The sequence below is a fragment of the Neofelis nebulosa genome, chromosome 17 (genome assembly GCF_028018385.1).
Source record: "Neofelis nebulosa isolate mNeoNeb1 chromosome 17, mNeoNeb1.pri, whole genome shotgun sequence".
Lineage (NCBI taxonomy): Eukaryota > Metazoa > Chordata > Mammalia > Carnivora > Felidae > Neofelis > Neofelis nebulosa.
In genome coordinates this window covers 56,949,529-56,973,489 of record NC_080798.1, presented here as the reverse complement: position 1 = coordinate 56,973,489, position 23,961 = coordinate 56,949,529, and the positions used below count along the sequence as shown (strand labels likewise).

The 23,961-nt window shown below is 45.8% G+C and overlaps 1 protein-coding gene and 1 long non-coding RNA gene across 6 annotated transcripts in view; one reads left to right on the top strand and one right to left on the bottom strand.

Moving 5' to 3' along the window:
• CDH13 (cadherin 13) overlaps window positions 1–23,961 on the bottom strand; it is a 1,101,550-nt gene that overhangs the window by 441,048 nt on the left and 636,541 nt on the right. The window lies entirely within an intron of this gene.
• On the top strand, window positions 15,502–21,604 carry LOC131499801 (uncharacterized). Of its 4 annotated transcripts, XR_009256064.1 has the most exons (5): window positions 17,931–18,016; window positions 18,451–18,636; window positions 18,954–19,017; window positions 19,403–19,606; window positions 20,809–21,604. It is a non-coding gene; the product is annotated as an uncharacterized LOC131499801 (long non-coding RNA). The 4 variants fall into 4 exon arrangements; XR_009256067.1 differs by lacking the exons at window positions 17,931–18,016; window positions 18,451–18,636 and adding an exon at window positions 15,502–15,566; XR_009256066.1 differs by lacking the exons at window positions 17,931–18,016; window positions 18,451–18,636 and adding an exon at window positions 15,525–15,744.

Sequence of the window (23,961 nt, the reverse complement as noted above, 5' to 3'; positions counted from 1 at the left end):
CAATAAAAGGCCAGTGCATAGGATGCATGCAAATGCTAGGGGCATTCAGAGTTGCGGAGAAGATCCTTTCTAGCTGAAGCCAAGACTTTGCTAGGCAGAGAGGCAGACGATGGCAAGGTGGTCTGGAGAATGAACCTTAATGATCAAGGCACCACAGCAATCCCCAAGCACGTTTAAGGTAGGGTGTCTCCTCTGGCTGCACATTAGAATTTTCTGTGGAGGTCCTTTAAGCACACTGGACCACCCCAGCAGGCGTTTACGCTCAGCTGGTCTGCGGCCCAGGGTGGAGGGCCCCCAACCAGGTTTGGATGAAAAAGGGCTTTGAGGGAAGGGACGAACATCTACTGAGAAGCCCCATCATGTGTGGGGAAATTTCCTGCTGCTGGACACATAGTATCTCACTTAATTCTCTCGATAATCCTATGAATAGGGGCGAAGCATTTGAATTCACCAGGAGCTTACCGTAGCTCAACCTGCACTGGGAGCATTAATTGTCTCATTCAGCTGAATATAAAGTTTATGAGGTCTCACGTTAGCCTGTCAGCCAGGGACACACACACACAGAAGCCATCTGGGCAAAAGAATGATGGGACAAAAATGCACTTGATGAAAACCCATCCATCAGCAACCTTGACGGAAGGGCAAAGAAGCATTTTGAAGCCCCTGTAATGGTCCAGATGAGGTGGCAGGAAAGACATACTCTCTCAGGGCAGAGGAAATTCATTTCTCTGCTAACTTTAATTCCATGTTATTTGTCTGTCTCTTATTGATTTACAGAGGCTCTTTTTATATTAAGGACAGGAGCTGTCTGTTAGATACATTGCAAAATAGTTCTGTCATCTTGTCATGGGTCTTGTAGCCTTATGGTCTCCCAAATGTTTGGGAGTTTTAGTTGCTTACATATTTTCACTTAAGAGTTTCTGGGGTTGGAGCCCTGCTCAGGGAGGCTTTCTCTAAGCCATATTTATATTTTACCATCTCCTCTATCATCTTTTTGGTATATTTTATGGTTTGTTTTTTATTTTTAGGTCCCATATCCATCTAAAAGTGTGCATTGCTATATGTTATGAGAGCAGAAGCTAATGGTGTTTCCCCCAGATATATACGCCATGGTCCCAATCCCATGTATTTTAGCAATCGTCTCCAGAATGTGGCGGATATGGGTGGTATTTGAGTGATGTTAACATTCTCCCCAACCTCTGGCATGTGTGGTTCAGCTATCGTACTGTGGTTTTCCCTAATAGAATTTTAAAACAATTATTTTGTGTGTGCATCCAGGAGCCTCTTGGCATTGGGAATATTTTAAATTCAAACTCAGGAGTGGAAAGGAGGCATGTAAATCTCCACTAACAAATCCTCAGGGATGGAGTATTTACTTTCTCTTCTACCTCAGATCTATAAAAATATGTGGCTTACAATGACTTAATTAGAATAAATCTAGCCCTGACATTAGCCCTGCTTGTATCTATTATATAGAATTCCTACCTTTGGACTCCCAGAGAACCTGTAGCAATTTCCTGTGGCTGAATATTCAGTTCAAATCTAATGATGTGAAGAAAAAAAATGCTAAAACGAGACAAAGCTGCACCAAAGTAGTCAGAACCTGAATTTGGAATTAGTTGACTCATTCTTCTAAGAAGAGCATCCATTACAATGAAAAGAAAAGAAAAGAAAAAAGAGAAAAGAAAGAAGGAAAAGAAAAAGAAAAAAGGAGTAGCCTCCTTGAGCCAGGCCTCAAACCGTGGGCTTGGGGCACTTACATCCACTCTGCACAGAGCGTGGGCTGTGGTTCCAAGGACCTCAGCATCCCCACCTGGCCCCTCGGCCAGCAGCACCCAAGGTCGGGTTCCCAGCTCTGCCGCCTCGTCCTGCCTTCTTAACCCCACTTCTTGTTACAGGAGTGAGCTCCTCAGAGGAGGACACAGACATTCCTCAGGATTTCCTTTGGCCTCTAACCTGTTTTGCTACACTGTCCTGGTCCCCTTTCTTCTTGGCTCCCTCTCGCTTCCCCGGGGGGTGGGGGCTTCGCTGGAACAATGTCAGTCTTCTGGGGGAGCTGCGAAGACATTAGAACAGCCTTTCCGCTTCCTCCTTCGGAGCCCGTTGTGCACGGTGCTCAGGGATGCCAGGCGGATAGCTTAAACCCGGGCACGGTGAGATAGTTACACCTTGGATATTTACACGGGCAAACGCTACAAATTAGGCCTTTGCTCTCCACCTCCTCCAAGCCAGTTACTAAACATTTATCACTACACCTCCTCCAAGCCAGTTACTAAACATTTATCACTACACCGCTCGCTGCTTCCCCACTTTGGAAGCACTATTTCAGGTGGTGAAGTCCTGCGGCAGCCTTTTTGCTTAGAAGATGCCTTCGGTGAATGGGGAAAGGGCAAGAAGGAAAATCACGGGATGGCTTCAAGCCGGCTCCGGTTTAGGCTTGGGGAAGGAGAGATAAAGGGAGCCAGATAGATCTATGGTCACAGAGAGTCTCACAGCCAAATCCCCAATGTTCTATGTGTTTTCATTGAGCCAGGTTTCATCCCCCATACGCACAACATAAAATGGATAACTTCTAATGTACTGAATTTTGGGGAAGTCTGGGGGATATTATGAAATGTTTTTGCTAAGCAAGGAAAACAAATATTTGGTGGCTGCTCCCTTCCTATGCTACAATACTGCAAAAGCACCTCACCCTCCTTGGAAAAAGGAGGATATCAGAACACATATCAATAGGATCGTAATTTTATACAAATTTAACGATATGGATCCACTATTTGATACAGCATTCAACTGAATAAAGGTAGAGAAATGACCTTTTAAACAAATTTAGTGTGTCCCTCCATAGCAGCAGTTGTCAAACTTTCTCGTCTTGGGACCCCAGGGGTGCGTGGGTGGCTCAGCCAGTGAAACATCCGACTTCGGTTCAGGTAATGATCTCACGGTTCGTGGATTCGAGCCCCGCATTGGACTCTGTGCTGACAGCTCATAGCCTGGAGCCTCCTTCAGATTCTGTGTCTCCCTCTCTCTCTGCCCCTCCCCTGTATCTCTCTCTCAAAAATAAATAAACATTTAAAAACTGAACAAACAAACAAGAAAACACTGGAGGACTCCAAAGTCTTTTGTTTGTGTTGGTTATATCTTATCAATTTTTACATATTGGAAATGATAACTGTGAATGTAAAAAATACTGATTCATTAAGAAAAATAAATCCATACCTTGCTAACATAAATAGTATATTTTATGTTTAGTTTTATTTTTGAGAGAGAGAGAGAGAGAGAGAGAGAGAGAACGTGAATGTGGGGGGAGCCGAGAGAGAGGGAGAGACAGAATCTGAAGCAGGAAGCAGGCTCTACACTCCAAGCTGTCAGCCTGACAAAGGTCTCGAACTCATGAACTGTGAGATCACGACCTGAGCCGAAGTTGGACGCTCAACCGGCTGAGCCACCCAGTCGCCCCTAAATAATACATTTTAAATGAGGAAACTATATTTTAAGAAACAAAAGAAAAATTTTAAGAGTGGCACTCTGCTTGGCTTTAATACCTGGGTTTATGGAAGACAGCTGGATTCTCTTATTTACTTGTACATTCAATTTGTTACAGTAGCACCCACCAGGTGGCCTCTGGAAAGCTCCACGGTGCATTTGCGACAGATGAGAGGGAAAAATGCACCAAGCACCTTAGTGTTATTATGAAGATAGTTTTGACCTAGTGAACCCCTTGAAAAAGTCTCAGGGATTTGCAGGGACCACACATTAAGAAACTGTTGCCTTTGGGGTGCATGGGTGGCTCAGTCAGTTAAGCATCTGACTTCGGCTCAGGTCATGGTCTCCCAGCTTGTGGGTTCGAGCCCCACATGCTGTGCTGACAGCTCAGAGCCCAGAGCCTGCTTCGGATTCTGTGTCTCCCTCTCTCTCTCTGCCCCTACCCACTCACACTCTGTCTCTCTTTCTCAAAAAATAAACATTAAAATTTTTTTTAATAAAAGAAAGAAACCGTTGCCTTCTTCAGTCCTTTAAAAAGATTTCCAAACCATTCCCTACATAGGAAGTTGTCAGAATGCAGATTCACAGAGCCCCACAAACAGAATTCCTTATTCAGGAGGTTGGCTTAGGTATCTGCATGTTTAACAAACTCCACACTTTGAGGAAGACCTTCATCTATACCGTTCAGTAGGCTTTGCTCGATCTTCTACACGAAAGCTAAAATGTATCTATCCATAAGTTAGCTGAGTTCTCATCCACTTGCAAGGTCAAAACCATGAGCAAGGAAACCTCCAACTGAAAACCACACGCTTCCTCTGTATGGCAACAGGAACTTCCAGGAAGAGGAAGGGAACTAAGGCATCCATCAACTAGTCCATGTTTATTGAGCACCTACTATGCAGCGGGTCCCATGCTGGCTTTGGAAACTCAGAAACGCCTGAGAGGTGGTCGCTGGCTCGAGATGCTGGCAAGTCATACGAGGAAACACCAATGTCTCAGGTGGGGAGAGCACGGTGGGGTTCAGGGACACCTTCAAGGAGCTCACTGATGCACCATCTTGCAGAGGGTTGGGTTGTTTCCTGGGTGGCTCCCAAGGGGGAGGGCTAGGACCCATGGTGGAGAACGGATCTTAGCTTGTTCAATGAAGTATTTCAAGCAGAGCTATTAGAGAAGGAATGCGTAGGATGAAAACAGCTACCCCTCGAAGGGGTTCAGGCAACAGACTGAGAGGGTGGGAAGGACTTTGAACTAAGTGCTCATTAGTAGCCTGTTCAACCCTGATGCTTTATGATGCCATAAACTGACTTGCCCCGGGTATTCAGGGTCCATCAGCTCTTTTCCTTATACACATTTTCTTCTATTATAATGATTTAAATGGTCATAATGAACTTGTGGTTTTCATTATAAGCCACCTCGACTTTTTTTTCCCCCCGATATAGACATAAAGCATAAAATTCAAAGTGCTTCATTCATTTGTAAGTTCTTGAGGGCAGTGCTATGTTGTACTCGTGACTGACCTCTTACCTCTCTGCACTGCCCCACCCACTGGGTGCCCGGCTCCCAGTCCATGCACAGGACTTCCTTGCTCTAAACGGAAGGTCTAAAGGTCTAATTCACATGAAGTAGGTCGGTGGTAGGCACTGCAGAGCTGACATATAATCAATGCTTTTAATAGTTAGAATCAACAGAGTGGATGGTCCCTATCTTCCAACCTAGACTAGGACACTCCCCCTGACTCCCCACAAATGCCAGTGAGGACAATGGCACCCCGTCATCTTGAGCCTCCTGTGCATTCTTTGTTAGTCTCCCCGTTTCTCCAGCCGTCCAGCAATCCAATATATGAGGACAAGAAACACAGCTCCTCATGGGAGAAAAGTTAGGAAGTCTGGGTGAGATGAGTTTCAGTATTGCTGGTTTCTTCTAAAGGGGGTGGGGTCACTTTGTGTTCACCATCTGAATTTAATTAATCTGACCAGACAGGGAATGAACAGCCAAAATTGCCTTTGTGTTAGGTGGACATGACCCAATGACAGTTGGAGAGAAAGCATGACGGTTGCCCCAATTTCTCAAGTGTCATCTAATCAAAAGGAAAAGAGGGGAAAAAAAAAGAATGTCAATATTATCTCAAGCTACCGTGGCCGCCCAATATCTCTTCTTTCCCAGCTGCATGGGACCTTGAACATTTTAAATGTGTTATGGGGCAAGGTGTTTATCCATTCAAACACTCGTGAGGTGCCTACTATGTGCCGGGCACTGTTTAGAGAGCAAGGATGGGGCAGGAGCAATCCAGACAAAACTCCTTGCTCTCTTGAGTTCATATACATATACAAGTTCTCTGGATAAAAGTATAGAGTGCTGGGTGGGGCTGGGCTGGGGAGGAACCAAAGGCTGCAACTTTATTTTATTTTTTAACTAATTAATTTATTATTGAGAGAGAGAGAGAGAGAGAGAGAGAGAGTAGGGGCAGAGAGGGAGGGAGAGAGACTGAATCCCAAGCAAGCTCTGCACTGGCAGCACAGAGCCCCATGCAGGTCTCGAACTCATGAACTGTAAGATCATGACTTGAGCCGAAACCAAGAGTCAGACACTTCACCGACTGAGCCACCCACGTGCCCCCAAAGGCTGGAATTTTAAATAGGAGTCAGAGAAGGATTCACTGAGATTACAGTATTTGAGCACACCTGAATGGAAAAAGTGGTGTGCATAGACTATATTTTTATCTGCTAAGAATTTTCTAAACTCATCCAAATCAGATTCAGCCCAGGACCTTGCTTACAATCACTTTAGAGTCTGTACTTTAGGAGTTTCTAATTAGTCGATGCTGGATGGGGCCTGAGAATCTGCATATTTAACAGAAGTTTTCTGCCTACATTTACATAATCATTAACTAATGCCCCCCCCATCCCCCCAAAGCATTTAGCAAGTTCCACGAATCAGTCTCTGTGCTAGGAGTGAGGATTTCTGTGGGGAAAAAGACAATCCCGTCTTGTAGGAATGTACTGTTGACTGGGATTTGTAGAAATTAATCAAATAGCCACACAACCATAAGTTCCAACAGCACTAAGGCCTGAAAGAGGTTTAGAGTAAGGAACCGTATGTAGACTGTGGCAGAGTGGGGGGGGGGGTGAGTCCAATGATGAGTGGGAGGAAGAGGGAAAAGCATGCACCAAAGGGCCTGAGATAGATAAGAGGTTTCTAATCAAGACAGATAAGAGGTTTCTAATCAACCAACCCTTCCATCAATATGGGCTTTCCAGAACATCCTCTCCTCTTCCAGCCTTGGTTAACACCAGCTTTTCCCCTGAGGCCACCTTTCTGCCTGCTACCCTGCCCAGCAGAACTGTTGTCACTGAGACTTTTAAGCAGGGCTGTGACTTGGAAGGACAGTGGTGGTGGTGATGCAGAAGATGGGCTGGCCTGGGGGGGAGGCTGCAGGGTGTGAGATTGACTTGAAGAGACTCAAGGTCCAAGCTAGAGAAAGGAGGATGTGACTCCAGGTAAGGGCTGCAGAGAAAGAGAAGGAAATGTGAGCAAAATGGGCAAAGGTGACATTTGCAGCTCAGGCTTTGGAGGACGTTACGAGTCAGCGGTTAAGAGCTCGGACATCTGCACACGTTGAGCTTACACTCCAGACTCTGTACTAACTGATCAAGGGTAGTTTTTTCACCCCCTAAGGCTCAATGTCCTTATGTGTTGAATGTGGAGATAATTAAACTCGCCTCCTTGGATAGTTTGCACACGAAAACGGATGGCTGCTCCCAGTGGTTGAAGTCCTCCTTCCACGAGGAATCCACAATTGGTGGGTTAATTTGAAGCCAGATTTTTAAAGCATGTCTTTGCTTTTACAGACTCCTGTGTGACTGCTTTCCAACAGGCCACCCTCTAGGCTTCTTAAGAACTGATATTGTTTTAGAGCCATTTTGCTTGATTAAAGAAGTAATATGCACCATCACCTGGGTGAAGGAATGTTCAGGAAATATCATCTTTTGGCTCCCCCGTAAAACTTGTACTGAGGTGATGAGACAGAAGCCTATTCTTCAAGCACCAGCCATGAGCATGGAGCACAGGAATTTCGCCGGAGGCTGCGTTATCTGAGGAGCAGTTGCCTTACTGACATATATTGACAGCTGGACATGGAAACAGAGGAGCTGTTTCCCAGCAAACTCATCAGTTAGCTGTGACGGCAAAGTCCACTTCTGAAACCCCCACGTGGTTGACCGACCCGCATAGGATGGTGTGCCAGAAACTCCCAGGCCCCGTCAACAGACCGAATTTCCCACACTGACTCCTCCGCAGCTTCTCCTTCTTTTTCAGTTTCTGAGAAAAGCTGTTTAAGTGTGTCTAGCCCAGTCTCCATGAACAGGGGTAGTTTCTCCAGCTTGAGTACATCTTTAGGGACCACAAAGTTCTATCAACCCAAATGGCTGTGATTTGCTGCTTGGTTCTGTCCAACCTGGTGGGCCCGCGGCCCAGGAAGGTGTGGGGAGCTCCGGACCAACCACAACTTCCGGACATCTACAAACCTTTAAGACATCGTAAAGCAATGCTTTTCGGCCTTTAAAAATTCAAGTTTTAACAAGACGGAGAAAGACTCACGTGGCATTAAGTTCCAAGTGCAGAATGCAATACCGTATGTGAGGCATGAACCAATATTCCCTTTGCCTGAAATGCTGTCTTTCTAGCTCACACTTTCCTGTCCATCTTTGTCTCTTGACCTCTCAACCCTTGACAGGACTTACCGCTCCCCACTACTGGGTCATACATTTGTGTAAAGTCTTAAATGTATCATCTGTCTCCCTCACTAGAATATAGTTTTTGTAACTGGAAATTCAGCGTATTGAGTGGGCTTGGGAGTTTCAGGTACAACCACTGTGTGTGGATCAGTCAAGTACGTGGTGATTTCAGAAGTGGATTTTGCTGTCAGAGCTAACTGATGAGGCTGGGGACCTTGTTGTATCTGCCCTGCATCCCCAATGATTAGCACTGCGCCCGACACACAGAGGCACTTCATAAATTTCTGTGGGATGAATTAAACAAGAAGCACTCAAATATGGGTCAAATGAATTAACTATCTAAAAATCGTTATGAAAATTAAGAGAGATAATGGATGGGAAGACACTTTGTAACTCCAAGGCACAACAGAAATGTTTATTTACTATCATTATGATATGTGGGAGGAATCAAATCAAAAATAATTTGCAGTGACAAGATCTTCATATGGATCACTTAGGTTTGAAGAGATTAATCCAGCTGAAGAAGATTGAATATAAATTATTACCTCCCAATGGCAGTGGCAGAGATGATCGGACAGTAGCATTTTTATTGGAATTGATTTACAGTCATTATTCACATAGGATTTATCATGAAATTTTTCTCTATTCGAAGTGAACAATTATGGTCAAAGACATTGCAGGGAGAGATAAAAGGACTTCTATAAATAAGGGTGGCTCATAACACTGCTTTCCATGCAAGTTCCATAAATTATTTCCTTATTTTCATTGGGAAACCAGCAATATTATGATTTCAGGCATTTTATAGTCTGGGGTATGCATTATGTCCTCCTTCATTATTACTTCCAGGTGCCATATCCATATATATAATGTATATATACCATATATATAATGTATATATACATATATATAATGTGTATATACCATATATATGGTATATATAGAAAATATTCTATTATATATATAATAGAATCCCATTATTGTGGATACAGCAGCTGTAATTTTGATCAACTTTGCCTCATCACTGTGGGCAGAGTTGCTGTGTAGGTCCGATTCAAGAACATGGGTGGAGGTATTAAGCCAGGGTTAGGAGAAACCCAGCTTGGGAGCTGATGTGAGCCCTCATCCAAAAGATTTACTGAAATATCACTGGAAATACAATGAGCTGAGAAACGTTTTAGCTCATAGACTTTATCGGGGGGGGGAGGGGGCGGAATATGTGTGTGTGTGTGTGTGTGTGTGTGTGTGTGTGTGTGTGTGTGATTCAGCTGTACTATATTTTCTTTGAAAAACCACTGGGGATGGGACCTTAGTCCTCAAAGAAATATGTGTCATTGATAACAATCCATGAGCTGCCTTCCAAGAGGTAACTCTAGGATTTTATTTGCTTAAGTGGGGGCACCCTGTATGCTCCCCGAGGGCAGGGACATGGTGTGTTTGTCGCTGTATTCCCAGCATCTAGAGCAGGGTCTGGTCCTTGTAGGTGCAGGGTGCATAACTGTGGAAGGAATGTTTATAATTCAAGGCAAGGGAGGAATGGGCAGGACGCCACAAGACGCTCCCCTTCCTTTCTGACATGCAGGACTCACACTTTCCTTCTTAAGAAATATTCACCATTACTGAGGAATATCAGTTTGAAATGTCACCAAATCATTAGCCTGGTCAATGTACCCATAGCCCTATGAATCCCACTTGCCCAACCCAAGCTTATCAATACCCGTAACCCTCCATTACTCTAACCATCAACTCCTATTTGGATCTGACCTGCCAAGAGCTGATTTTTCTCCCCTACACAGGTAAAAAATGACTCATCTGATAAGGCAAGAATCTTCCATTTGAAGGTATGGTTTCAGATATGTGGTTCACTGATTCATTGCTACATCTTTGGGCTTAGTTTGCCAGGTAGCAAAGAGGCATCACCATCTCCTCCATCTCGTCTTGGAGCCTTCTGGAGGCTCACTAGTGTTGCACGTTAGCCTGATTTTCAGATAGAAAGAAGAATAGAGAGAGGATGAGTCCATGACGTGATGCTGGTCCTTGGCAGAATCCTAAAACCGGTCAGTAAACACTCAGCCCTGAAGGAAACTAGTGGATGCATGTGGATTATAAGCAAACGCTTTCTCTCAGGGGTGATGATGACGCGTGACCAGCCAACAGTAAGGATCACATAAAGTCGGTGTTTACGTAGATACTATAGAAGTAGGATCAAGTAAAGGTGCCACCGGAATGGAGGAAAAACCACGAGGTTGAGAAGCGAATGACTTGGGGAAACAGGGCCTCAGGGCTCACAGCCAGCTCCCAGACCTCGGCATAGGTGACACAGCCCTCTGTGACTTGGGTTAGAGCCCCCAAGGGCTCGAGTTGGTCCAGTGTGAATGAACCCTGTGCTCTTCTGCAGAGGGCCCACCCCCAGCCCCCGGGAAGTAAGTACAGGCTCCTTGGTCTTGCTGTGCCGCCGACGTTATGAATTCTAGTTTGCATATTTAAAAAATTTGGTATCGCTGGATCTGGAGCTGGCTCTGAATAAAAAGGCTCTGTTTGCGGGAAGTTTATAGATGGTGTGACCCACGAGGCAGTGTAAGTGTGGAGGAGGGAACAGGTAACGGGGAAATGTAATCCTAAATTACTGTTCTTAGAAGAAGCAGGGGGGAAGGGAGGCGGAGGGAGGGGGCGGGGAGGGAAACACAGGATCTTTAAGAATGTCTTTGGCACGAGCGGAAGAGGCAATTCTATAAATGTAAATGATGTGTAAATAATTCTTATCATGAGAAAACATGCCTGGGAGGATAGAAGATGATAGATAGGAACGTGGAAGCGTCCTCTCAACTGGAGGGGGAATGATTAAGTGCAAAAAAATCTGCATAGATGGGCTCCTTCATGCATACACACAGGATCTGCCTTCACACACGGGTTCACACCCACACATGGGTGCTGCGTACACGCCCAAGGATTCACACGCATCTTTCCCATGGATGCTGACATCCATAATGCATGGTTTCTACTTTGTGATTTAAATATTTTAAATTTCACAATGAGGGTGGCTCAAAAGTGAGAGCTTCCCATTATACAACAATGGCTGTAATTCTCAGATGCCCCAAACAAACCCTATTTCCTTTTGGGCATATTATTGCAGTGAAACACAGCCACATCCCCAACTGTAAACCTGAGCTTGTCGACTTTTCCGCATAGAGCTGCTTCCTAAATATACATTTTATTCCACCCAAACGCAGCATGACAGGGCCATCCTAGCACTAAAGGAGTCATTAAATAGTTGTGTTATACTGTTTTAATTACAAGCTGCCCCCTTTTCGGGCTTATTTCAATAGATTATTGCCCTGCTGTGTAACAGTGTATAAAGAAACAGCAGTATCTCTTGCTGGTACATTGTGGAAATTAAAATTCTCAATACTACTTCAGTAATTAATTTCCAAAGAGAAACCAGTTTAGTTTAATAAAGAGATTAATGAAAATGTTGCAGAAGATATATTTCTCAGGAGGTGTAGTGCATTATTTTCTTGCATTCGAAATAATAGAACCATTTCAAAGGACTTAGTAAATCTAGCCTCAATCAATTCTGTTTAACTTAGCATAGAAATGCTTTTTAGGGGGGGGTTAAAGAAGCAGGGAAGACAAATCAGATCAGACCATCCCCGAAGGACAGAGGGACTGAGTGGTTCTCAGTTCCAACTTCCCTGGATAGTGGGTGGTCGTGTATCGAGGGCTACACGGGAAAGAGCAAGTGCCAGAGAACGAAACAAGTTTATTTATTTTGAGAGAGAGAGAGAGAGAAAGAGAGAGAGAGAGAGAATGCTAGTGGGGGAGGGGCAGAGACAGAGGGAGAGAGAGTCCCAAGCAGGCTCTGTGCAGTCAGCCGGGAGCATGAAGCGGGGCTCAATCCTATGCCGAAATCGAGAGTCGGACGCTTGACTGACTGAGCCACCCAGGCGCCCCAACCCTTTTTGTTTTACCGTGTGCTCTTTATATACATTGTCACATTTATTCTTTACAACGTCTCCAGGAAGTTATGCATCATCAGCAAGCTCATTTTATACACAAGGAGGTAAAGAGAGAGAGAAATTAGGGGATTTCCCCAACATCACGGCAAGTGAATTAGGGACCCGAAACTAAAATTCAAAACTTATTTCAGGCCCCATGTTCTTAAAACCTACCACATTTACTTGGTTAGATGCCCACTGAGGATTTTCTGGGGGTGGTCGCCTACTACATATCAACTCTGGCACAAGGCCTGAGGTGGGCTCGAGGATTCCGCAGCCTGAGATGGTGTTACTAAAAACGAGAGAGTTATGCTCTCCTTCACCCCTTCCACAGACTCGTAAAAGATGTCGAGACACAGAAGCATGCTGTGTTGTCAAGGAAAGACGCTCTATTTAAACTACGCACGTGGCGGGAGATTAACTGAACTGAGCCTTGGCTGATACCAACACGAAGTTCCAAGAGTCTTCCTGGTTTCCGCAGATTTGGCCCATTTGACAGTTGGGACCAGCGGAGATCTGGGGTGGGAGCAGTCTGAAGCCAGAATCCCCAGACACTCACACTTCCATTATTTTCTCCATAGACTTTTGGGACTGGGGTGGGCTCAGAATCCTGCCTCGGCTGGGGAGAGGCCACCTGTCTGAGCCCTGCTGTAGCCCTTCCCATACCTGTCTAGCAACCATTCATGGATACAATTCTCTCCCCAGACCACATCTTTGTACCCTTCATCTCCAACCGGATGACCCAGCACAGTCTAGATAATCGATATCTGAGACATAAAGCACAGTGTGTCTATTTACCATGCTTACAGAAATAATACGTTACATAATATCTTGATGAAATGTCGTAATACAAATCTGTGGTGACAGGATTTGTCTTGCACTCTAGATATTCTCTGGGGTCCCGGGAAGGAGGATTGTGACACAGGGGCGTGGCACCCAGTGAGTTCTCTGCAGTGATGTAAATTATGTTATGCTACAATACAACAGCTAAATTAAGAAGCCTCGTGTTTTTGAAAATCAGGATAGAAAAGCAATTGCTTTCCTAACAGAAAAGGAGAGCCTGGAGAGCTCCGGACTCACTAGGTCATTGTTTTTCTGTTTAAAACATCAACAATAAAGGCATGTGTACAGATAAAAGTTGATTTGATTACTGATGGATGAAGTTGAGGAAGTTGGCTGCTCAGAATGGAATAAAACAAACCTGGTGCTTTTTGATGACCCTCCAGTCTTTCTGCTTCGGCCTTGTTCTTGTATTCAGCTATGGCCAAGTTCACCTCCGATGACGAGAACCAAAGAATGCCAGGCAGAACCCAAGAATGGGACAGGCAGGCAAAACAAAGCTCTAGGCCTCTCTCTGCTGTGTTCTCAGCCACTCATTTCTGAAGAGACCGGGCCCAGCTTCCATTTCATGCCCAATAGTGGATGATGGAATATGAGTCACATTCCTCAATCGCATTGTGTTCAGTTCCAATTTTGACTTTTTAGTGTAGGAGGAATGCCTACACCTGGGAAAATCAGTGAGCCCAGGATGCTACACATACACCTGAAATCCGTATTTCATTTCATGCCATTAATACTTTCCAAAAAGTGTTCTATGCAGAGTTTATATATAATTAAATGCAACCTGAAATGTCTTTGTAGTTGGTAGCACATAAATGAACTCGCAAATCAGGAAAAGCATCCATCATGTCAAGTGTCCCAAGTCCTGGTTTGGCTGGAGGGACAGCTGTGGTGTTGGCCCCATCAAGGCTTGAGCCAACGGGTGACAGCATTTTTGTGAACACAAACAGGACGTGTGGGGCACGTCAGCAGCGCGCAGCCCGTGCATAGAATGTTATCGTCCAGTCGGTCTCTTCTTTGTGGTCCCAGGGGACTTCCTACATGTCTTTTTTGCATATTGTAGAGGGTACACAGGACACGTGTATGAGCACACACGTATGCTCATGTACACCTCAACATCACTCTACTAAAGTCAAATTTCAATGCAGTTATTTTTTTTAAGTGCTTTATGTTTTCATTTATTTTGAGAGGGAGAACGAGAGAGAGAGAGAGAGAGAGAGAGAGAGAGAGAGAGAGAGAGAGGACATGAGTAGGGGAGGGGCATAGAGAGACAGGGAGAGAGAGAATCCCAGGAAGGTTCTGCCCTGTCAGCATAGAGCCCGATGTGGGGCTCAGTCTCACAAACCATGAGATCATGACCTGAGCTGAAATCGAGAGTCAGAAACTTAAGTGATTGAGCCACCACCCAGGTGCCTCTCAATGCAGTTACTTTTAATATTTATAATTATTATTATAGCAATTACTATTATCAACAGTTTACACTGTTCCTGTCTCTGTGTGGGTGTGTACGTGGGGCCATCTCCACCTACCTATCTACAAACCATAATCCTCACCAAAGCCCTTGACAGGGGATGTGATTGCTTATTGTTCTATAGGTGAGGCAGCCACGGCTTGGAGAGGTGAAGCAATGTGGTCAAGGTCCCACGGCTGTGGTGAACTGAGGTGGGATTAATGATGAGAGGCGCTCCCTTCCAAAGACTTTGTCCTGCCTCCTTCTCATGGACAGGGGCCACGTCTTGATTATGGTTGTTTTGGTGCCCAGCATGATGCCTAGAACAGAAGCCAAGCTGATGGTCCGTTGAATGTCGGAGCAAACACAGTAATGAAGGAAGGAAGGAAGTTGAGGAAACACAAACCAGGCACGCTCTTACAACTTATCTGAAGTCCTTCCTTGCAGTTACATGTGGGTGTCTACCATTTTCCACAAGGTCACATGGCCAGGGAAGATGTTCCCATCCAAACTCAGGGACAGGTTCTAACAATCTGCCATCCGTGGTCATGGCATCTCCCTTGCTAGTGATGGGTTTAGGGTGGGCATTTCCCTCAGTCTGGCCAGTGAGGTGTGAGGGCGCATGTGCTGGGGATGGGGGCATCTGGGAGAGTGTGACCAAGGACACACATAAAGGAAGAGATGGTTTCTTCCTTCACCTGAAGCGGACATGCCTGCCTGTGACATCGTCCAGCTGTCCTGCACCCTGGGAGAGAGTTAGTCTGAGGAACATCCTGCCTGCTGAGAACAGCAAGGCAGAAAGGAGGGAAGAACCACTCTTCGGTGCTGGTGAGGTATTGCATTAACCATCCCAGGAGCTTCACACTCTGTTTCCTGAGATGATACCTTTCCCTCATTGTTTACAACAGGTGGGCTGGGGTTACCTGGTATCTGGCTTCCAATATTCTAATTGTTTCAACAAAGAATGCAGGTCCTCGCTGCCCTTTTGGGGTTCGCCAGTTCTCCCCCCTACCCATATCCCTGATGCCGAGGAGGAAAGCAAGGCTGGAAATCCTGGGATGGAGACAGGTGAGCAGACAAGGTGGCAGAGCGATCACAACTGCTGGCAGACGTAATCAGAGCAGGGCTAGAGAAGCGAAAGCGGCCGGAAGCTCAGCGAGGGACAGAGGTGCCTGTGTGTCACAGAAGATCGTGAGGGGACACTGCCCTCGAGACCAGGGTGGCGGGTGAAGAGCAGGCTCCACCGGTAAGCACTTAGAGGGGGCAAAAGAGAGGCTCCCAGGAGAGAGTGGCCTCACTAGCTACTATGAATGAGGTGAAAGCAGCCAGTTTCCACATGGGAGCTACTGGCTTAGTACCTGCTGTACAAGCTCTTTTTTGGGTTTCTCGCCTTGACTTAAGAGGCTTGGTAAAGGGCAGAGTCTGCCTTTCTATTCTTTTAGGTGCTTCCAGGAGTGTTGAGAGGGGAGACCTCTCCCCAGGAGCCAGCTTCTAGAAAGGGTCTGCCTGGGGACACAGGGATGAATACACTGACATGACTGTCAAAGACTATGTGCTTGCCATTAATTGATACATTCAATTTTAATCATATCCTATGCTATGGCCAACTCATATCCTGAACATCACGTTTTAAGGGGCTATTTTTCCATATCACACCATCCAGTGAAGGGTGGCTAGGAAGGAGGGAGGACCCTTTCCATGAAGAATGGGCCAAAGAATCTGTCCTCAAATATCTGGGATCTGTCATGTGGAATGGCTTGTAGATCTCTGAGTTTCTCGAGTAGGAAGAACGAGGAGGGAATGATTATTTTCCAAAAGGCAGATATGAGCGCAGTGCAATGCTGTTTCTCGATACCCTAATTCCAAAATGAAAGGTTACCGTTACATACTCACTGATCACTGGAAATGCTCCAAATGCTGAAGAAAAAAACTGGACGACCACCTCAAGCAAGAGGATGTTGTGTGCAAAAAGTTGGAATAGTTGACTTTGTTTTTAAATGTTTACTTATTTATTTTGAGAGAGAGAGAGAGAGAGAGAGAGAGAGAGAGAGAGAGAGAGCCTGCACATGAGTGGGGGAGGGGCAGAGAGAGAGGGAGAGAGAATCCCAAACAGGCTCCACACTGTCAGCGCAGAGCCTGATGTGAGGGTCGATCCCACAAGCTGTGAGATTGTGACCTGAGCCAAAATCCAGAGTCAGGTTTTTTATTTAACCGACTCAGCCACCCAGATACCCCTGGAATATTGATTTCTGTAATTATTTCCTACATGAGACCTTATGGAAAACCTGTATCATTGAATTCATAGAAAGGAATGCTATGTCTCTTTCAGAGACATGGCTCCTTTTTTTCTGGGATAATCATACTCAGCCCGTCTATCTTCTCCCTCCTTAGTTACTTATATGTATTTCTGATCCTGTATTCATTTATTAAACAAAATGTGGGGTGCCTGGCTGGCTCAGTTGGTAGTGTGTGACTTTCCATCTTTGGGTTGTGAGTTCGAGCCCCATGTTAGATATAGAGACTACTTAAAAAGATAAAATCTTAAAATTTTTTTAACATGTATTTATTTTTGAGAGAGAGAGAGAGAGAGAGAGAGAGAGAGTCTGAAGCAGGCTCCAGGCGGACAGCACAGAGCCCGACAGGGGGCTCAAACCCACAAACATTGAGATCGTGACCTGAGCCGAAGTCAGTCGCTCAACTGACCGAGCCACCCAGGCACCCCTTAAAAAAATAAAATGCCATCGCATACCAAACGGTATGCCAAGCTCAACTTCAAAAGAGTGTACCCGTATTTCTTACTAGTCACTTAGTCATTCTTAGGACAAACAACGCGGTATCACTTTAGCTGGTTATTTCAAAATATAATTACACTTAGGCCTAATGAATTTAGACTGTTCATTAGGAAAAGAATCTTCCTCAATTGCATAGTCCACGCAGGCAACATAAAACACCATGGGAGAAGGCTTTCAAAATAGAAAACACAGATCATCACAAGCTATCCCAAATATTTTAGAAACATCTGCAAAAGAAAAGCTGTTGATATTTTTTGTTTTGAGTTATTCCAAGTCTGCTTACTCTAGCCCATCTCGTGAATTTTTTAGGAAATCTTTCCACTTGAAAGTTACGGAATTTTTTTTTGTCTTTATTTATACTTTCTTCCTGCCTCAGATTTCTATTTTAATTCGGACAGCTCTTCCCGAGGTAAAGATGGGGCACCGCAGGGAACATTCTCCAGGGGCACCAACAAAATCCAGGTCTCTCAACGTGCAAACCATGTTCACGTTTCCCAGTGGCTCACGGTAGGACAAGGAAAACTCCAGCTTCTTCACCTGGACCATATGGCATTTGAAAGGAAGCGAAATTTCCTCTTTTCAAACCAAAGGCCTTCACCAAGTCTACTTTTATTGACAAGCGTTTCAGGAGAGTGCGCCCGGGGAAAAGGTTCCTCCAGCTCTCGGAGTCTCTGGCACACCCGGTTATAGCACAGCTGTGCGGACGTCACACTCTCTTGGCTGCAGGTGAATCAGAGAGAGGGTAGGCCTATTACCATGTGGTCCGGGGAAATCACAGTCAGAGGGGGTCGCGGGAGGCTTAGCCTCCCGCCCAGGTCTCCAGGGGTGCCTACTGTTACCCTGTTATATTCAATTTACATGACTGAATATTAAAACAGAACGAGCCGGTGGTGGTCTTCCACCTGGACGTTTCAGGAAACTCCATGGCTATTAGTCACTTGGTAACTTCTCACGGTGCCAGCGTGACGAAAGCTGTACCAGGTAACTTCAGCCACGGAGCCTTTCCACCTGTTACCGTTAAATTAAAACCTGATAGGTCGGAATGACTCCAGAATAGAACAGAACAAATCTGATCAGCAAAGGGGAAGCTTGCACATTTGTTATGAGGGTTATAAGATTCCTGTTTGAGCCGTCTCCCCCCTCCTACCTTTTCTCGCCAGGCGCCTGCAAGAGGCTGTTTTTCAAAGGTGTGGCAAAGGAGGCAGCAGGTCCTGGAACCGCACGGATCTGGGTCCAAGTTCCGGCTCTGCCATTCATCAGTGTCCCAACCTGAGGACTGCTACCTAGCTTTCTGCCATGCATAAACGAGCAAACACCATAAACGAGAAAACCACCACCTTCCAGGGGTACTGCAGACTTTCTCGACTTTAGCACTACTAATGTTTGGGACTAGATAGCCTCTCTGTGTGGGGACTGTCCTCTGCATGGGAGAATGTTGAGCAAGATCTCTGGCCTCTCCCTCCCACATGCCAGCAGCACCCCTAAGCCAGTTGCGACAGCTAAAGATGTGACCAGACGGGGAATCTGTCCCCTGGAGGGCAAAATCAGCCCCGGTTAAGAACCCCACTGGCTTACTGTGTGGATGAAGGGCACAGATCTGTCATGTACTTGGCACAGAGTGTAGACTCAGCAGAGTATTTCTTTCCCTCCCAATGCCGTCTAGGTGGTCAACAACCTGGCCTTTCATCACTGTGTCTGCTTGCCTGGCACACACACCCCCTCAGATGGTGAGTGAATCGTAAATGCCCTATTGTAATGGCCTTGTGGGTCTATCAGTCTGTCGTCCCCAGGTGAAGGAGTAAACCTATCACAGCAGGATTCTCACACAGAGAGTCGTGACACTGAGGCTTTTCCTTCCAGGAAGCCACTTTATTCGTGCCGGCACGACTCTGTTGGCTTCTTCCACGACTGGAAGAACTAACTGAGCCCCGAACGCCACGTGGCATAATTTTTTATATATATTTTTACTTCTTTGTCTCACATATATGGTAACACATAAACATGTAGTCTGATTAAGTGGTCTCACGTTACAAGGTTATGAGGGATGTTGTCACATACCTATAACCAGATTGCCTCGAGGTTGTTTTGTTTTTTTTTTCTTTCTTTCCCTAGGGAGGGGACCCTACCACTCTGTCACCCAGTCTTGGCCATTTGGACCCTCTCGCTGGAATCTGAGCGTCCACTGCAAGGACCCATGGGCCCTTGGTATTGGTTAATTCCAATGGCCCCACCTGACAAGCAAACCACTGGTTCCTTCTCCCACAGCCCAGAGTTCTCCCACTCCACCGCCTAAGGATCTGCTTCATCAGTTTTACTGTCAGTTCTAGGAGCTTCTCGAATACATTTTTTTTAACTTCATCCCAGTGGTTTTAAACAATTTTTGGCAAAGGCAAAAATAAGCAGTCCCTAAAAGTCCATGGCGAGACAAGATGACCTTGACAGAGAAAAGGGATGACAGTGGATGGGTCTGTCAGTGGCTGTTTAGAAACATAAGGCTCCATCTTTCCATCTTCTCTTCCCCTCCCTTTCTGAACTGTGGTCCAGGCCTGGCAGCAAGGAAATTACCTGGAGCTGACAGGTGGCACAGAATCCCAGGGCTACCCAGATAATTCGAATGCACGTTCATCTGCAAAAGCACTGCCTAAGAGGGCTCCCCTTGATGGGATGCTGGGCCATGCACAACCCACCTTGTGGGAGCGGAGACAGAGAAAGATGAGAAATAGAATAGATATTAATAAAGACTTTAGTTCTTCCCCACACCCCAGACACCTAGCCCCGCTCAGCCCATCCCTCTGTGTAAGCACTTCCATAGAAATATGTTCTTAGCTCACACCTTGGCTCAGTGTTTTTAAAACTGAGTGTCACAATTCATTTTCAGATCATGAAATCAATTTATAGGTCATGGCCATCATTTTCAATAACAGGAAGGAGTAGAACAGAAACTAGAAAGTGAATACCACCTATCATAAAGATAGTATTATTTGTAAAATGTTGTTTTGTGGGGTGTGTGTGTGTGTGTGTGTGTGTGTGTGGAGGGTGCTGGGTTGTGATGTAAAACCTATTTCTTTACTGTGGGGCTCTATCAGAAAAGGTTGAAGGTCATCATCTCTGACCTTCACCAAGAGCTGTTCCGAGAAAGAACATTAGAGGAATTGTTTTATTTCCTCATCTTTTAATTGTTAAAATTATTCAAGAACTACATTCGCTGAATTTCACAATGACCCGTTGCAGATTCTTCTCAGAAATAAGGCCCCAAAGTTTGCCTCTGCCCTTGGCAGACGTGCTCTGGTTCGCGGTTCATGAGGAACAAGAGCTAAGTAAGCGTTTGGGTTTCTTGTCCTCAGCACTGCACGCCTGGGGTTAAGTTTGAAACTCAACCACAGTGAGTCTCCTTAGTCAGGATTCAAGACTGAGACCTTCTGTAATGGACTTTGCTTTGTCTTCTGTGAATGACTTTCAAATGCTTCTCTACCTTGTCTGTGAGTGTAACGATACATTGCACATCCGTCTTTTTTTAGAGGCATCTGGAACCTAATGTGATGAAACACCTAAGTTGGGTCAAAAGTAATACACAGACCTCCGCTGGCTGTCCACACAAGGGCAGAAGGCACAGTTCAAAGGGCCTGAGGATTTTGTTTTCCTGTGCACAGAAGACCCCCTCTCCACTCCGCATCTCCAAGCCCTTGTCCTCCAGGCTCATTCTGCACCCGTCACTCTGCCTGTAACTTACAGTGATTCTCCCCTTTCACTGGGAGAAGCAGCCGGTGACTTGGGGGCTGGATCCTCTCATTATCCCATTGAGCAGAGGAGAAGACAAGCTCAGCGAGGCTAAGCGGCACTGCCACCACCTCGATTCAAACCTTGTCCTCTTCACCACTGTCCCATCCACCCCGTCACCCTCACGCCGCCTCCAGCAGGCATCTGCGTCTCTGGATCCGAGCACAGCCACCCTTGGAGGACACGCATCCCCCGCCCACCCCCCCTTCCCACCAAGACGCTAAGTACACGGCTGGCAATCATGGGTGATATCTGTGACATTGCACACGAGCCTCCTTTTATCTTTTCCAGCTCCCTTTGTTTATATATCAAATGGAACAGCACTCACCCTCTTCAAAGGGAGAAGGAGAGGCAGTGATGTGGAATGAATCTCTTAGAAGTAGAATTTGACGGCGACTGAAAGATTTATCCAAATGAGAGGGTACGAGGACCGGTCACATGCCTGTCATTTATAGCATCGTGATGGGCTCTATGCCATTAACTTTTAATTAACTCAATTAGAACAGAATGTCTGACACCACAATGAGCACATACAAACACCCCGGTTGGTGTCATGTTAAATTAATGTCTCTGAATGGCAGATTCTCTGCTTGCATTAATGGGTTTGCCACCCTGGTTCTGTTAACTGTCCCCAGCTCCGACGTGCTGGTCACATTGGAGACATACCAGTGGTCCCCAGTGCACACACAGCTCCTGAAAGTCCCACCTCAGATGGAACGCTGAGCCCCGAAGCCTTCTCAGATGGCCCTTCTCTCGTCTTGATCAGCAGGAACACTATTTTCACCGCTCAGGCTCCACTGGCATTTTTCTCCCCTCGTGCACCCACTAAAGCTGGCTAGATATGGTGGGGTCTAATTTTTTTAAGACGTTTCATCTTAATAATCAGGAACCAGGATGGCTAAAGTAGGCTTTTTCAATAGGGGGCTGCAATTTCAAATAAGACACACCTTTTCTTCGGCTCTTGAGCTGAAAATGTTGGCAGTGAAAATGGTTTCTTTACAGTCAGACTCTAGCTATAATGCTGTAAAGCTATGCTTTTTGGCCAATCAATGCTTTCGCTCATCTTAAGGAGCATTGTTAGTACAATTCACTGTCTAAATAAAAAATAGCCTCAAAACAACCATGGATTTGTACTTGGGTATAAAGGCCTGGTTTAATCTATCACCTCATACATTTAATCAAGAGTAGGCAAAAGTTAATCTTTCAAATGGCCATTGTTGCTGGTGTGTGGTCCTACTGGGTTCCTCTTCCTAAAAGATTCACGGAAGCACCTTCCCCTGATTTCTTTCATAAACTTCTCAGGTCATGGACCCAACGCAGAGAAGAGGGGAGGATTGGGACAAAGAATGGAGACAAAAGCTGAAGGGGCTAGAAAGAGGCTGACATCCCTGAACTTTGGCCTTTGGGGTCATCTTGAACGCTCCTTACATTTCATACTGTGTCATTTCACTTTTAGCAAACAAGAAAATGCAGACAAATCCTTCCTAAGCAGCAGCCACGTGGGGCTTCCTTGCATGTGTCAAACAAACCACGGCTTTCCCTCTTAACCTTTGCACATTCTGCTCCTTTGTCCACGAAAGGCTACTTTCTCTGTTTGGAGAACTCCTGCTCACCTTCCAGTAGGAAAGGCTGGACACAGCTTCTGCAGGGGAGTTCTCCTCCACCCCCACGTTTGCGTTCCTTCGAAAGCAGTCATCACTTTATGACTTGTTCAGTGTTTGCCTTTGTGCTACACAGCAAGTCCCGGGGTCAACCACCTTTGCCTACGGTCCCCACAACACATAGCATCCAGCCCCTGAGACGTATTCGACAGGCAGGCGGTAAATGCTCATAGGAGAAAGGAAAAGTCGTGCAGCACGGCCTACATCGGAACCCATCACAGATTCCAAGGGTGGGGCCAGGCTGCTGGTCTCTGGCGGGCTTGGCAGGGACTCAGAAATCCCTGATGACTGCGACTGCGGCCCCTTCATTGCAGTTGCTATAAAGTTTTTTTTTTAAGTTTATTTTCTTTTGGAGGGGGGAGGAGCAGAGAGAGAGAGAGAGAGAGAGAGAGAGAGAGAGAGAATCCCAAGCAGGCTCCATGCTCAGCACAGAGCTCAACGCGGGGCTTGAATCCACAAACCATGAGACCATGACCCGAGCCGAAATCAAGAGTCGAACTCTTAACCAACTGAGCTACCCAAGTGCCCTGCTATAAATATATATATTTTTTTACTGTTTTGAAAGATATCCCTAATGTCCGTATGGCCTTGAAGTTCTCTGAGTAGGCAATACTTAAAATGAGAGTATCCGTGGGCCCTGATGACCTCAAAGAATCAATTCCTCATAAATATGTACTTATGGTCTTCTAAAAAGTCACTTATGCTAAGCTAATTTATATACACCTGTTTAATCTTTAACAGCCATAGGGGGGTGGGTATATATGAAATCCTTCCAGGTTTAACCACAATCGGGCCACCAGCTTCCCATTTCCAATGTCTGCTGTGTGCCTAGCACATCGCGAGCTATTTTACTGGCACGGTCTCAGGTGATCTTCAGAACAGCCATACGAATTAGGAGCCAATCCCATTTTACGGACAAGGAGACGGAAAGGGCTATGTGGCTTGCTCAACCAGGCAGAAGGAGAGCTGGCCGCTGAACCCAGTCCAGCTGACCCCCTAGTGCCCCTTTATTACAAACACTGAAAATATCACAACTAAAGTTGTCCCGGATTTTCATACTCATCCTGCTGTTGAACCAGGAAAGCAATGAGACTAGACACCAAGAAAGGTGGTTTTCAAGGGTTAAATAAGTCATTGCCATCCGGCCCAGCACAGCCCTGCAGAAGGAGCCAAGCTAAAGCAGGGCGGTAATCAAGTCTGCAGGACACGCGAGCCATTTTTGGCTGAACGTGA